Below are 14,921 nucleotides of genomic sequence, written 5' to 3' on the forward strand. Positions count from 1 at the left end.
CGTTCAAATTTCTCATAGCTGCAAATCGTTCAGTAATGCCAGTGATTACCGAATCGGCGACCACCTATAATGTATTATTTTTAAAATCAGGCTGTGGATCATCCGTAATCATCTCATTTCCATTATCTTCAAAACGTCTTTTGGGGTTTCTCTTTCGAATGTCCGGAAACTTTGGCGAGATGTTCAATTGAATAGCAACTGTTTTGCATTCGTTTAAAATTGTTTCCCATTGGTTCCTGATCAACTTCAAATCAGCTACTAAGGCATCTAGATGTCAGACCTCAACATTTATGGTGGCGTCTCTAGCTTGGAGGACAACGTTTCTTTCATTAATGGTAGTCAGTATTTTGAACCAAATTGAGGACAGCAAGATACATTCTAACTTGTTGATGTACTTGAGAATGCCGGTAACATCGCCGTATGCTTGCGCAGTCAAATTTGAATTTTGGCTGAAAGATTATGAAGAGAGCTCGGTACATTTTTTTGAGGATGTCCCATCGGTCCTCCCGGGCCCGGGTTTTCTCAGGGGGCCCGCGATTTGGTGGTAATAAGACATTCTTTTTATTCAGGAGAGTCATTAGTTGTTCCATGTGCAAATTTTAAGCAACGAATTTCAAAAGCAACGAATATTGATAAGGATTTTTTGCCTGGGCCTGAGGAGACAAGAAAAACATCAACCAAAAATGTGTTTCTCAGGGGGTCGCGATTTCGAGGTACTAAGACATTTTTTTTAAATCAGGAGAGCTTTAGTTCTTCCATGTGCAAATTTTAAACCGAATTTCAAAAGCAACGAATATTGATAATGATTTTTTGCCTGGGCCTGAGGAGACAAGAAAAACATCAAACAAAAATGTATGTTTGCATGAATTCGAAATCGTAAAGTTTTCGTGGTGACACTGATGAAGGTTCATCTTCAAAAAGTCTTCCAACCATACCACCAACTCTGCTTCAAAATCCAGATTATTTAAACGACTTCGATATCGGTACCGTGAATGAGATTTTTCGATCTCACGAAGTCAACAAAATAGTACGTCGAGGTCATCAAAAGTGTCCTGTTATTTTTCCACGTGATTGTCACGACGAGGCATTTCCTACCTCGTTGTTAAACAGAATCTTGCCAAATGGAGAGAAAGTAGAGCGTGACTGGTTAGTGTGGAGTACCAGTAGCAATGCTTTTTATTGCCTACGATGTCGTCTGTTAAGTACCAATACTTTAAATCGACCTAAATATTGTTGTGCGGTTAATGGAAATTCCAGGTATGAGAATCTATACTATAAACTGCCATCACACGAAAATACTCAAGATCACATTAAATGTTATATTCAATGGCGATCTTTACAAAATCTAATTCAAAAGGAGGCTATAATTGATACACTTACCAATGAACAGCTAATTACTGAAACTCAAAATTGGAAATAAATTTTATATAGAATTTTGGACACTATTTTATTTTTGGGTGAAAGAGGTCTAGCTTTCAAAGGCGAAGGTATTGGTGAACGAAACTATGTACATTTTTTTGGGCATCTAAGATCTCATAAGCCATTATGATCCGATAATTAGAGATCATTTGAAGAAAGTTAGGATTTCACAGCAGCAGCACAAACGTTTACGAGTTCACTATCTTTCCCCAGACATTCAGAATGAATTTATAGAAATTTGTGCAAAGCACGTGAGGGAAACTATATTAGATCAAGGTAAGAAAGCCAAGTATTTTGCTATTATCGTTGGTGCTATGCCTGATGCTAGTCACGTTGACTACGTTCATTTTGCGCTAACTCCATTTCAATTTGAAAGCAACAAATTTTACAATTCAAGAACGGTTTTTGGTTTTCGTGAATTGTAGCCAAAAAACTGGTCAGAAAATCGCTGATCTAATTTGCCATGCTTGATTGAAGATTTCCATGCGCAAGGGTACGATAACGGCGCCAATATGAAAGGAGCTTACAACGGACCACTAGATCACATTCTCGACAAAAACTCGAATGCTGATTACTCGCTTTGTGCAACCCACAGTCTCAAGTTATGTGGCGTTGATGCTGAAGAATGTTGTACGGCTTCAATTACTTTCTTCGGAGTTGTATAAAAATGTTTTACTATGTTTAGCAGCACTCCACAACGATGGGACATCCTAAAAAACATGTACCGAGCTCTTTTCATAATCTTTCAGCCAAAAGCCAAGTTTTACTACGCAAGCATACGGCGATGTTACCGGCATTCTCAAGTACATCAACAAGTTAGAATATATCTTGCTGTTCTCAATTGGTTCAAAATAAAAAAAAAAAAATGTAAGGCGCGATAACCTACGAAGAGATCTAAGTCCGAGCTTCTCTTCTAATTTGCGTCGTGCTCCTCTTGATTTTCCCTACAAATTGGCCGGACGGGAACCACATGTTTTTTACCGACTCCGAATGGCATCTGCAAGGCAGATGAGTTTTCACTGAGAGCTTTTCATGGCAGAAATATACCCGAAGCGCTTGCCAAACATTGCCGAGGGCGACCCCGCTTAGAAAAATTTTCTTCTAATTTGAAAAACCTTATTTCTAAAATTTTAGGCGGAGTTTTGGTAGGCGGAGTACGCTACCATCACACTACGGTGGTTCAAAATACTGACTACCATTAATGAAAGAAACGTGGTCCTCTAAGCTAGAGACGCCACCATAGATGTTGAGGTCCGACATCTAGACGCCTTAGTAGCTGATTTGAAGTTGATCAGGAACCAATGGGAAACAATTTTAAACGAATGCAAAACAGTTGCTATTCAATTGAACATCTCGCCAAAGTTTCCGGACATTCGAAAGAGAAAACCCAAAAGACTTTTTGAAGATAATGGAAATGAGATGATTACGGATGATCCAGAGTCTGATTTTAAAAACAATACATTCTTGGTGTTCCATGATTCGGTAATTACTGGCATTACTGAACGATTTGCAGCTATGAGAAATTTGAACGAGACGTTTGCTTTTTGTGGCAATTTAAGGCATGGATGAGACTACGGTTCGGGCGAGTGCAGCAAAATTTGTCGAAAAATACAAGTCGGACATTTCTCAAAGCTTAGAATGCGAAATAATTTACTTGAAACACATTTACGAAGCAAATTTTGATAAAGGTCTGTCACCATTGGAATTGCTAAATGGCATCTACATATGTTCAAAATTTGTATACAGTTTTCCCCAACATGTGTGTTGCTTTACGGTGCTTTTGCACTATACCTAGTGCAGAACGTTCTTTCAGCGTCCTTTCAAGAATCAAAAACTTTCATAGATCATGTTCATCTCAAGAGCGAATTTCAGGACTTGCCACGCTTGTGTTGAATCCGTTTTGGCAAGACAGTTAAATTTTTTATATTATTATAAAAATTTTGCAGCGAAAAAAGCAAGTAAAGCCACTCTTTGATATCCGAAATTTCTATATTGAATAATTAAAATTTATAATTATCACTAAATTTATCAGAAATATATATTACCAAATAACTAGAAAAGATTATTTCAAACAATATGTGGCTGTTAAAAGAGAATTTTATTTCTACGTTACAATAAAATAGTATAAATAGTAAATATTCTGTGTTAATTTTATTGTCAGCTCTTAGTCCAAAAATCATTTACTTGATGTGGCAAAAATTAGTTTTGATGTAATGCATCAATAATGATTCATGAAGGAGACGTCATTAATTCAAGTTAATCAACTGTATTAGTGGATTTTTTATAGGGGGTCCGTAAATTGTTTAGGCCCGGGCCCGGATTTTCTCTCTACGGCCCTGGCTCCGTTGTAAGCTCCTTTCATATTGGCGCCGTTATCGTAACCTTGTGCACGACAATCTTTTAATGGGATTTCATGTTTACCTAGAGTATGGCAAATTAGTCAAAAACCGTTCTGGAATTGTAAAATTTGTTGCTTTCGAACTGAAATTGAGTTAACGAAAAATGAACGTAGTCAACGTGACTAGCATCAGGGATAGCATCAACGATAATAGCAAAATACTTGGCTTTCTTGCCTTGATCTAATATAGTTTCCCTCACGTGCTTTGCACAAATTTCTATAAACTCGTTCTGAATGTCTGGGGAAAGATAGTGAACTTGCAAACGTTTGTGCTGCTGTTGTGAAATTTCTTTCTCCAAATGATCTCTGAGTATCGGATCATAATGGCTTATGAGATCTTAGATGCTCAAAAAATGTCCATCGTTTCGTTCACCAAAATATATACCTTCGGCTTCAAAGCTAGACCCCCCCCCTTTCACCCAAAAATAAAATAGTGTCCAAAACTCTATATAAAATTTCTTTGCACTTTTGAGTTTCAGTGATTAGCTGTTCATTGGTAAGTGTATCAATTATAGCCTCCTTTTGAATTAGATTTTGTAAAGATCGCCATTGAATATAACATTTAATGTGATCTTGAGTATTTTCGTGTGATGGCAGTTTATAGTATAGATTCTCATACCTGGAATTTCGATTAACCGCACAACAAATTTTAGGTCGATTTAAAGTATTGGTGCTTAACAGACGACATGGTAGGCAATAAAAAGCATTGCTACTGGCACTCCACACTAACCAGTCGCGCTCCACTTTCTCTCCATTTGGTAAGATTCTGTTTAACAATGAGGTAGGAAATGCCTCGTCATGACAATCACGTGGAAAAATAACAGGACACTTTTGATGACCTAGACGAATTATTTCGTTGACTTCTTCAGATCGCAAAAACTCATTATTCACGGGTACCGAATTCATTTAAATAATTTTCATTTAAATAATCTGGACTCCGATACAGAGTTGGTGGTATTGTTGGAAGATGTACCTTCATCAGTGTCACCACCAAAACTTAACGATTTCGAATTCATGTAAACATACATTTTTGTTTGATGTTTTTATTGCTTTGAAATTCGGTTTAAAATTGCACGTGGAACAACTAAAGACTCTCCTGAATTAAAAAGAAAAACCCTAGTACCTCTAAATCGCGGGCCTCCTGAGAAACACATTTTTGTTTGATGTTTTTATTGTCTCCTCAGGCCCAGGCAAAAAATCATTATCAATATTCGTTGCTTTTGAAATTCGGCTTAAAATTTGCACATGGAACAACTAAAGACTCTCCTGAAATAAAAAAAATGTCTTAGTACTTTTAAGTCGCGGGCCCCCTGAGAAACACATTTTTGTTTGAGGTTTTTATCGTCTCCTCAGGCCCAGGCAAAAAATTATTATCAATATTCGTTGCTTTTGAAATTCGGCTTAAAATTTGCACATGGAACAACTAAAGACTCTCCTGAATTAAAAAGAAAAACCCTAGTACCTCTAAATCGCGGGCCTCCTGGGAAACACATTTTTGTTTGATGTTTGAATTGTCTCCTCAGGCCCAGGCAAAAAATCATTATCAATATTCGTTGCTTTTGAAATTCGGCTTAAAATTTGCACATGGAACAACTAAAGACTCTCCTGAATTAAAAAAATGTCTTAGTACTTTTAAGTCGCGGGCCCCCTGAGAAACACATTTTTGTTTGATGTTTTTATTGTCTCCTCAGGCCCAGACAATAAATCATTATCAATATTCGTTGCTTTTGAAATTCGGCGTAAAATTTGCACATGGAACAACTAAAGACGATCCTGAATAAAAAAAATGTCTTAGTACCTCTATATAGCGGGCCCCTGAGAAACACATTTTTTTTTTTTGATGTTTTTATTGTCTCCTCAGGCCCAGGCAAAAAATCATTATCAATATTCGTTGCTTTTGAAATTCGGCTTAAAATTTGCACATGGAACAACTAAAGACTCTCCTGAATTAAAAAAATGTCTTAGTACTTTTAAGTCGCGGGCCCCCTGAGAAACACATTTTTGTTTGATGTTTTTATTGTCTCCTCAGGCCCAGACAATAAATCATTATCAATATTTGTTGCTTTTGAAATTCGGCTTAAAATTTGCACATGTAACAACTAGAAATCAAACTCGATAAAATCTTATTATATTCACTCATAGCGCGGGTAATTAGGACATTTCTGACATAATTCGTTCTACTATTAATGCCATAAAAAGGGTAAAAGCTTCTAAGTTCCTTTCTTGGAACATTAAAATTAATTTTCTCAAGATGAGCAACACAATCTTTATCCCCATGGATGATGCAATATAAAAAGGTCAAAGAAAGAATAGACGTTCTCGCTTCTAAAGGTTTAAGATTTAAAAGAAGTAAACGTGGATTATATGAGGGAACAGGGCTAGTAAATCTAAGTGATCGCAGAGAGTATTTAAGAAAAACTTAAGAAAAAATTTTTGAACTCGCTCAATCCTGTTAATTGCAAACTGTTGGAGCGTGAAAATTTTATACATGAAAATATTTATTTATGGTGTAAACCCATTATTTTTCTTTATGTTTTACATTTATGTTCAAAGCCACATCCGGTTCATTACACGGGAGTTCGTGCCTTCTTGTGAGAAGCACATTCCATTTAATAGCAGCATTGTATGTTCAATGGTGCCTCAAATGATTCACGCTTAAGAAAGGTGTCTTCTCATTTCCACTTAGGTACACACAGACGTAGGGTTTGTGCTAAGGCATCGAGTCCTGGGAACCCCGATCCCGGGCCTTCCGAACCAATTTGACACGCCGAAATCCCGGGATTACATTTAATAAAATCCCGGGATTTCGGAATTTTTTTCAGGATCTCAGATTGCAAATTTAAATGTCTTTAATTTGCTTATTTTTTAAGTTTCAGTGTCAAGCAACAGGAAATCCTCTTTTCTTGATAAAGTAAAAAATTCTTTTGACGTTACAAATTTTGATGATCCTATCAAAGGAAATATACATACATTTTTTTATCCGATGGATCTAGTGGTTAACATTTATAAATGGAGTATAATTATAGTTTCCACTACAAGTGTAGAGTCTGAAAGATGTTTCTCAACTGACGGTTATATGTGTAAAAAGTTAAGATCTAGCCTTTCGGATGTTACTTTATGAACTTACATATCTTTACAGAATGTTTTTAGAACAAAGAAATATTTTGAATTGGCCGAACTTTCATATGTAACACATGTGTTAAAAAAGTGTAAAACACAAATTTTTTATTTGTGTACGTATACGTACATATATAATTATTTTTAAAAACCAAAACAGATTCAAAGATAAAACTCCCTGGATGATCCCGAATCTCGAGATTGTCATTTTTAAACATCGAAAACCCGTGATTCCAAAGGAACCTCGAAATTTGATGCCTTAGTTTGTGCGCTTATGTGTAAGAATTTTTTACGAAATTTGCAAGCCAACTTCTGCGTCTGCAGCTTTAATTAGATAAATTAAAGCCTAGGCCCATGTTACATTTTACGATTCGTGATCGAAACTCTTTTTTAAATCGCAATAGGTAAGTTTCGGATTGGTGAAATATGTGAACTAGCGACAAATAGTACTTGTTAGATCCTTAAATCATCATAATTTTTAGAAATCGTTTGACAGTTGTTTGACAGTTATCATTTGAGTGAAAATAGTTTTTAGTCACTGAACGTAAAACGTAATATGGGACCTGAAATAATCAGAAGTCTTTACGAAAGGCGTTCTCAAGTACTAGCATAGCACTGTAATGTAAACAAATTCTTTCATATTTGAATAAATTGAATGATTTGGCGGTTCTTTCAACAAAGTATGCTTAGTATATTTATAATAGAAGATAAATACGGTGAAAACCTTCTACGATTTCAAGGCTAATTGCATGCATCCACACGGTTGAAAAATTCCAATAATTCAAGGAGATTTAAAATCTCCCAAAAGTTATTGTTACACGGCTAGAAATTTGAGCCTAAATTTTAAACCGATCTAAGTTTTACACCAAATTTAAAATTTCTTTCCCGAAATTGGAAACGGTCGAAAGTACTACAATGTTTTTATTAAAAGTCTGTTTATAGTTTAAAAAAGGCTGGAAAAGTTGAGAGAAGAATATAGTACATTCTAAAAAGGGTTTAAATTTTAAGCCAGCAGGATTGGAATTGAGTCTGAACGGTATGAAATATATGAAAAAAGTAAACGTATTGAAAAAATTAGTTTTTTCCGTGCAAAGAATTGAAAAATTAAATATTTTCAGTTTGTTTGAAATTGTAACTGAAAAATTTTAAAATATTTGTAATTCTTTTTATTTTTCAAATTATTTTGGAGCTCAATAGACAAAAGTCGATGTAAGCAAGAAATTTTAATAAAAGTAGTACCAGTGTATGATTTATTCAAGTTTTTAAATAGATTATTTCTTCTAGGAACATGAATTAAACCCCAACCGCGGAAATATCCGTAGTTTGCTTTATAAAACAGGCCCCATCAGTTTACAAGGCGCTGCAGGCATGATTCAATTACTAGAGGGTTGTTCTCCAATGAGGACAGAGCTTTGACACTCCCAAATTGAAAAATCCGGACGGGTTGCTTTTAAGAAGTAGGGAAAATGAGGAATAATTCTATCCCCTTCAGCGAAAATTGTAGTAGAAAAGTACCTTTAGTAGTATATTAGTAGTGATAATAAATTTGTAAATGCCAACAGGTTTTGGGGGAAATAATTCATGTTCTAATAAATATTTCGCGAATTGATAAAGAGTTATGTTGGTTTGCTCATTCTTTCAGAATTAGTTTGAAGAATGCCGTACGTCAGAATTTTATTTAAAAATACACTATCAAAATTTGTTTCAAAAACTCTCTATCTGAGCATATGTTCAATGCATTTTGACATAGGAGATAGTTAATAAAAGCATTCTGAGATAAGGCGTTCTTCAACCTAGTTCTGATATACGTTTTTTTATGACAAATCCTGAGTTTGGAAATTTTTGAAAAATATTTTGAGATAGGACTATTTCGAACTGGCAGCCGACATGGGGTGATACTCTACTCAGCAGCCGCAATGAACTGACGAAAAAAATAAAATAAAATGGGGTATTGTCTTAGAACTTTATATTACGGCCTTGGCTTTGACAGAAGAGTTAAGCTTTTGTGCGGTCCTGCTACACAGGGAGTGTTCACCTTTTTATTATTAAATTTCAGAAAGCTCTTTTCCGTTAGGTGTTCATGGAAGTGTTCCGAATAAACTTTTAATTTAGAATATTCACAACACGTTAGTTTGATACTATCCACGAGGTCCGAATATTACAAATAAATATATACATAATATTTCAAATACAAAACGATTCCACAAATTCTTACGGCATGAATAAGTTAGCATGCTCAATGAGTACATTTCGTTATGGCATCTCCATTATTTACTAATGAAATTTTTGATGACATTTCGATGAATTTCGAAGCGGTTTAGGTTTCGTATGTTCATAGGTTTACGAAAGTGTATGATTCATTGGTGACGGTACTTTTCACAAAAATTACCTATCTTCGGCCAGATCATGACATAGTTAATAAATTCATCACAAAATAAAAAAAAATTTTCTAAGGAATTATGCAGTTCAGTACTTTTCGGGAATTTGTAAACTGATTGCTTCCTATTTATACTACTAATATTTTTCGAAAAATCGCAAAGAAACAACACAGTTAAGATTTGGGAGCAAAATGGCTGCAATTGACAAAAAGTTTGTCAGCCGAGCAAACCTCTTGTGCTTCAATCATGGGTGCAGGGATACATAAACAACTCATACCATCGGGCAAGGAAATATACGACCTCATTGAAAAGGTGGAAAGTAGAATGGAAACTGCAGGCGAGGCCACCTACACCAACGATGTACCAATGCAACCAAAGCAGCTGTGAGCCCCTTTTCTTACCGCAAAAAAGTGGTCGAGACTGTTGTAACTTCATATATTGACGCTACAGAGACTTACGGGATTGTTTCAACGCTCCACGCATTAAAAAGTTATCGAGAAAAACTTTTGTGTCTACAGATATTGCAATATTTTTACCCGAAAAGAAGGCGTTAGACCCAAAACAATTGCAATTATATATTAACGTATGGAAGTGGCTATTCATCCGAAGTTGTTCTATTTTTCGTCAAAAATGTAGGGCCTTTTTGTATGTTACCTACAGTTTTAATGTTTACGAATAAATAAAATAAAAAAGGGAATTGTCTTAAACATTTATCACATTAAGCGTTTGATTTCTAAACCGAATTTGGTTTGGTTATATGTATATGTATGTAGTAGAAAAAAGTTTCATGTTTAAATTGAAATTTCTAGTTAGTAGTTAATTTGGAAGTTCTTCGAAAGATTCGAAGAAGAAGATTTAATGATGAGTTGTACGAGCTATACGCAGACATCAACATAGTCCAGCGAATTAAAACGCAGCGGCTGCGTTGGCTAGGCCATGTTATGCGAATGAATGATGATGCTCCGGCCAAGAAAGTGTTTCTATCGGAACCCGCCTATGGAAGAAGAGGTAGAGGGCGGCCCCCACTCCGTTGGAAGGACCAGGTGGAAAACGATTTAAACTCCCTTGGTGTGACCAATTGGCGCCGGATGGCGAAGCGAAGGAGCGACTGGCGCGCCTTGTTGGACGGCCATAACCGTTTAGACGGTGAAGCGCCAATTAAGTAAGTAAGTTAATTTGGAATGAAATGACAAACATTTTTGTTGTTTTGCTTAGAAATACTTGAATATATAAAAAAATTTTTAAATGGTTTAACGATTTAAAAATAAACAAAACGGTTAGTTTTAATATTGGAATTAAAACGAATTTATTTCCTTAGTTCCTACATAAAAAAATTTAACTTTGTAAGCTTATCATCCTCAAAATACCTCCGTTGAGATGCAATGCTTCTTTCCCAATTTTTGTTGAGCTATTTAAATTTGTTCCTACCATTTGGCGTTAAAGCAGCTTTATCTGAGAAGCTTTTCAGACTTTTTGATGTCTTTGCAAAACATTTGCAAGGGGGATCCCCCTAAGAAAACCCCACACTACTGTGGCCGACGCAACATTTGGACCTTAAAACTATGTAGTTTATAAATAAATATAGTTTAAAAAACAAGCTCTGAAAGCAGGTCTGCGAAATTTAAAAGATCATGTGCAAATCCTACGATATAAGACTCACAAAGTGACTTATATCTCTGAAGAGAGAAGACTTAAGGCTCAATGGGCATACTAACTGAACTAGACTAGAAAGCGCGAGCTGCAGGAAGAAACGGTTGATCACGCTCTGTGTTCGTGTCGTGCACTCGCCGGGTCAAGGCTGCAGCTATTAGGGGTGGTAGAGTTGCTAGGTCTCGAAGTATCAATTAAGTTTGGTCCTAGAAAACTTCTAATATTTGCCAAAAGGACAGAGTTATTCTGGCAGCTGATTCGGGTTCAAACGTTTGGTCGTCAAACGAATTATGGTCACTGTATGGATACATGCAGTCTATGTGAGGGCTAAGGCCCAGACTATGAGCGACCTTGGGAGTGAACAGCAAAGTGCCACAAAAGATTTGTAAAAGTTACGGGGACGACGGGTCTTGGGGTCTAGCCCAGAACATCCCGTCTGGTGTAACCATCCCTTACACGTGACACACTGAGAAGAGTGTTGCCGTCTAAAAAAGATTCTTTTCTGGCAAACGCAGCAAAACCAGGTCCCGGATTGGGTTCGATACCTTTCCGGAGCAGGAGAATATGGCGCAGTGCCCCTGCAAGGATCTGCTGGGAGGATGACAATTTGGGGGAGGGACGCAACAAATTAATACCGCGTAGTTTTAGGTTGTTTCATAGAATCCTTTATGGTAGGCCTATATCAAGTTTGCTTTGGAAATACGATTTTTTTTAGTTTCCCTTGTAGTTTTAGTAGATAGCTCTCTTTCTAAATGTTTTATAAGCCAGACAATTTTTTTGTCTCTGAAATTGAGTCTTTTGAAATCACGAATATACATATTTGTGGTGGGTAGAAATGTTGATGCTGATCGCATGAGTGTATTATAACGGTCAGTTTGTATCAGAAAGGCTGCGTAGGGAATTGGGTACGTGTTGTTTCAGAATCTCCGCTGTGAGTACTTTTGCTACAAATGTTGTGACATTACTGAACACCAACCAAAAATTTAAAATTGCCCATGTGAAACATTCAGCAGTATCGACTCTTGCAAAATTAAGTGTATGTGCTCCGCAAGGGTCGAAAGTTGCATTCCAGTCATGTTCGATCCGTTATCGTACTCATAACACGGTATTAACTCGGACCGTTTTCATCATCTTCTGTTAACGCTAACTATTACTTTATTTGACAGATCACTGGCATTTAGTAATTATACACAGCTCGCTGGTTCTGAGCACGCAGGGTTCAAAAAAAAGTAGTACATAAACAAAGTTTTTTCAAAGATAAAGATGTTGCATACACAAACTTCAGTGGAAAGTAGCGGAGCTTCACAAAATTCTAGTAGGTCACTTCCACCACACCACAAATTTTAACACAATTTTTAACATAATTTAAGCACACACAATACATTAATTGGAGTTATAGAGAATAAATATTAAAATTCTGATCAGATTAGCTGAATGAAAAATGTACAATTAAATGTTAAATGATAAATACAGACAGTGGTAGTTTAACAAATTATGCTGTGGTGAGTGGGGAATGTGACCTACTAGAGTCTTGTGAAGCTTGCTTCACACTATTTTTCGATCATGCAACATCTTATTCTTTGAAAAATCTTTGACATAAATAAAACAGCACTAGTTGTGATAAAAACTCGAAGTCCCGCCAATAAAATAAAGCACAACACAAACTGTACGTTATCAAACATGACTGATGAACCAAATTTGCATTGATATTTTATATAAACACACGCACATACGAGTACACATACATATGTACATATGTATGTGACACATCAACTGTTATATCTAAAGATTTTATACTTAGGTAGATGACTCACTTTTCAGTTACACCGGCGATCTGACTAATGATAAGCGCGATACAGCTTGAAAGTTAATTGTTTCTTTGAACTTTCGGAAATACCTTTGAGATAAAGAGTTACATAAGTATGTATGTATAAGCTTGACAAAACGGAAGCGCTACGAGTATGCCGGAACACTTTTCACTATATTTTCACTACACTAGTTGAATGATAATATCGGACGCGGTATATGAAAATCTCAAACAGAATAACAAGTGTGAATAGAAACAAAAATCAGTTTTGTGATTAGCGATTCTGCTCCGATCGTTGATCTGTTGCAATGTATGCGCGATCTCATCTAGACTGAATTTAAAAACACGTTAATCAAATACTTTTATACCTGACAGACAGACAGGACGCGATATATTTCAGGTGACAAATGACAAGTGACCGCTGGAAAATAGACAACTCGCATCAGAGAGCAAGGGGTCCAGCAGCCAAAGTGTGAGCATCAAACGCTTAAGCTGAGATCAACTTTAATGTACATACATACATTCATACAACAATTAGTGTTGTCGAGTTAATATAAACAAAATGTATTTATTTGGTTATCTTGTGTTCAACCGTTATACGTTGCGAAGTATTTAGATTACTTTGATGGACGCTGGAGGTAGTAATAAGAGCAAAAGTGTACATTAGTAGGCGCCAGATATGTGGATAGTGTGATTGCTTTGCATATCGAAGATTCCTGCTTATATTTCAGACCATTTTTTTTGTAAGAACGCGATCTTCCTTGGAAAGCGGTCGGCAACCATCCAAATGTCCGTACTATTAAATGATTCCCCTCTTTAATTCAGATGTTTGCCATCATCATAAATGTAGGTCTCACCAATTTGTACAAAAAATGAGCCTGAAAACTAATCGGGGTTATTGTTGTTGTAGCTGTAATTTTTATTCGAGTTAAAATTGTTACTAATAATTACTTTTAGTTTCGCTACAGCTGGCTCATCAATCGCATAAGTTGTAGATTATTTCAATTAAAGCGGCAACACTTATTAAATACACATATGAACATGTACATAGACTTTAGTTGAATTATCAACCCCTTTCCTCGTAGAGTGTGTGCTTTTCATGAATATAATTTCAATGAGTTTTGTTCTTGGTAATTCTCAATGTCGCTTGCTTGATCGTCGTTCATTTGTTCAATTAAAATGAATCAAATTATATTGCATTGGAGTTGAGATGTGCTCATCTTCCTTATTTCGCACTTAACAAACAAATTTAAGAAAATATGTATAACAAAACAAAACATATAACATAACAAAAGCAGTTCAGGATCTAATCCATGAAAAGGTAGATTTCTTTGTAGAGTAGGTACGAATATTTTCTTTCATTTTTACTCTTTTTTTGAATTTTGATCTTCCGTGCATGCATTTGATGTATTTTTGACCATTTTATTATTATTTAATAATTATTTTTATTAATATGTAAGAAAAAACTGAATTCTTAAATAATATTTTTTTATTTATTTTATTTTGTGTGCTCAATTTTTATGGGGTGAGCATGCAAAAATGCAAGGAAATTTTCTGCTTTCGGGAAAGTATTTTTATTGAAAATCGACTATGGGCATTCAATGGAAAATCGTAAATTTTGCCGATTTTCGAATTTCTCACCTTTAAGCGGCAATACCAATACGTTTTAAATTTATATTACACCTCAATCTACTGCGCTAAATTATTATCAATTTAAAAAAAATTCAAGCAAAAAGGAATTGGTATGGAAAAAAGTACGGTAGTTCTTTACTGAAGCTCACAACTGCTACAACACATGCAATATCGAAAGAAATGTCCGTGTTTTGGACCCAACACCACGAATCCGAATAAGGAAATTAAAAATATAATTTATTAACGATTTTGCCGCTTGCCTTATCGATTGTACTATTCACCAACTTAGTTTAAACGACTTGAAATAAATGACATTTAAATTTCGTTTTAATAGTAGAAAGGTTATAGCACAGCTTAACGAAACCTAAAAAATGCGAAAAGCACAAAAAGAATGCCAAAAATAAATAAATTCCGTATATTAACTGCTTTTAAAAGCCATTATTGTGCAAGTTTGTACATATTTTAACAAAGGGTAAGTAAATGCGGTATTCATTTCTTTTTTCTCTGTTGATATCGCAGT

At 35.5% G+C, this 14,921-nt stretch overlaps 1 protein-coding gene across 9 annotated transcripts in view; it reads right to left on the reverse strand.

The window, feature by feature from the left end:
- Positions 1-13,163, reverse strand: part of Mmp1 (Matrix metalloproteinase 1) — a 422,620-nt gene extending 409,457 nt beyond the window's left edge. For 8 of the 9 annotated variants that reach the window (XR_010950917.1, XR_010950915.1, XM_067773240.1 and 5 more), the window contains exon 1: positions 12,777-13,113. The gene's annotated coding sequence lies outside the window, so the exon portion shown is untranslated. Of the gene's footprint in view, positions 1-12,776 lie in introns of all 9 variants that reach the window. The other variant, XM_067773236.1, reaches the window with a different exon arrangement.
- Between the last annotated feature and the right edge of the window lie 1,758 nt (positions 13,164-14,921).

Source organism: Eurosta solidaginis, chromosome 3, assembly GCF_040869045.1.
Source record: "Eurosta solidaginis isolate ZX-2024a chromosome 3, ASM4086904v1, whole genome shotgun sequence".
NCBI classification, from domain to species: domain Eukaryota; kingdom Metazoa; phylum Arthropoda; class Insecta; order Diptera; family Tephritidae; genus Eurosta; species Eurosta solidaginis.